Genomic DNA, 2,154 nt, shown 5'->3' on the forward strand with positions numbered 1-2,154 from the left:
AAAATCACTCTTGTGTCTCTAAATACAATTGGAACTTGTAAGTTTTGTGTAGACAGAAAACAGTTGTGGTCCCAGTGCTGAGCCATGGAGAACTCCACTTATCTGAGCCAGATTTGATGAACCCAAATAGAGACAAAAAAGTGCTTTTCTAAAAATATGAATTTAACCTTCAACCACTGATTCCCATCTGCTTCAGATTTTCAGTTCAATTAAAACATCCTATAATTCTGTTGTGTGGTTTCTATGCTAAGCTAAACTAACGAGCTAGCAACATATTCACTATGCAGGTATGGCAGTGGTACCGATCTACCACACAGGTAACCCTCATAAAATACATATATATATTTTATTTTTTTATTTTTTCATATGTTAAACTATTCCTTAAAAGTCCTCGGGAGTCTCACGTGACCTGTTATGGACAGAGATGCAGTATTGTATATGCATGCAATTGTGTGTTTGAAACAAAAAACATAAACACATGAAATTCATGCAGAATACACACCAGTTCATTTGCTATTGGACACCATCCAGTATGATGAAATCTGGAGTGGACATGCTCCAATCATGTCATTGTAAGTCGTCACATGAAAAGATATCCAGATATAAACCAGATTCTCGCAAGAACCTAAAAAGGAGATGTGCTGCTCTCGGGGTTTCAGCAGAGATCTGTGCCATTTGGCGGCATCCAAGGAAAAATATTGACCAACCAATCGAAATTCTTCTCCTTCAGCTACTTAGGGCTTTCAAAACTTGCAGACTTTTCAAAACAGAAATCTTAGCACAGAATGTTTTCACATTTCTTCTATTTATTTATTTTCTCTTCAGCTTCTCCATGGTGGAGCAGTGTTTTGTCATGTCACCACAACATGAACAATGAGCTACAGCCCACTGGACATAGACACATAGCTGATTTGACGACCTGACACTGTTGCATTACATTGTGTTACGTTAACTTACATTAACTTTGGTTGTATATGTATCATATTTAAAGTGTATAATCTTGCCAGGAAGAGATAAATCCATGTTTGGGGGTGGGAGATTATAAAAGGTGTTATATGGCACAGCAAGCATATCCTTTCAGAAGTGACAAATATAAAACTGAGCAGACATATTAACTGTATATTAATCCCACATAGAAAATGGATTATAGGACTAAAGACTGGGACGTACGCCATACACTATAACACACATTCCCTCTGGCCTGTAACCATCCATTTGAGAGTATCTTGTATACAAAGAGATTACAGCAGAGTGCGTCTCTATGCTGGGAGACATATCTAACCTTCTGAGTGGCTGTATGTGTGTGTGAGGGAGAGAGAGAGAGAGAGAGAGTGTGTGTGTGTGTGTTCTCCAATAATCTCTCTCTTCTGGCTGTCACCGCCTGTCAGCCGAGCTGCCACGCTGTGATACACGAACTCTTCCTTTATCTCTTGCATCAGCGTCACCATCACTGTTATGATTTCTGTTGGTGTGTTTGTGTGAGTGTGTGCGATATTGCATAACTCAGACGTGATAGATCACCCACTTAGCAGCAGTGGTGAAATATGTGAATGGTAGATTTTTATCGTCTCGGGCATTGAGAGGAAACTTTAGCCTCACACACACAGACAGTCGGTGCTGCAGCACGGTGCTGCTCACAGACACGTTACAACCTGCAAGTCAGAGTGATGGAAAAACAACAGCATGGCTACTGTACTGCTGACTGCAGTTTATTATCTCAGGAGCCATGGCTTATTAAAATGACACAAATCCATTTTTATTTGTTAATTAAGTGCCAATATTATTGAGTGTAGTATTACATAATACAAATACACACATGTTTTGAGCGTTGTGACCTGACTGGGATGGTTAGTTGTGTAAAAACATGGATGTGTCAGCTGGATCTGTTACATCACCACTGCTTCATCTGACCTCATGTCAGTGAAGGTCAAATACACTATGCAACTTACACAGGTGAAACTTTAAACTTTCAGGTCACTGACTTTACAGTGAAGAAGGAAACTTTGTGTCTAAATATTTAATTAACATATGCAATTTGATAGATTCTGGATTTTTAAAGTAATGATACACAAGATGTAGTTAAACATTTGCCGAAAACTATGTGAGGTACAAACTATTTTTTCAACCAAAGTAATTGTATTAAACCACGTTGAA

Source organism: Trachurus trachurus, assembly GCF_905171665.1.
Source record: "Trachurus trachurus genome assembly, chromosome: 8".
Lineage (NCBI taxonomy): Eukaryota > Metazoa > Chordata > Actinopteri > Carangiformes > Carangidae > Trachurus > Trachurus trachurus.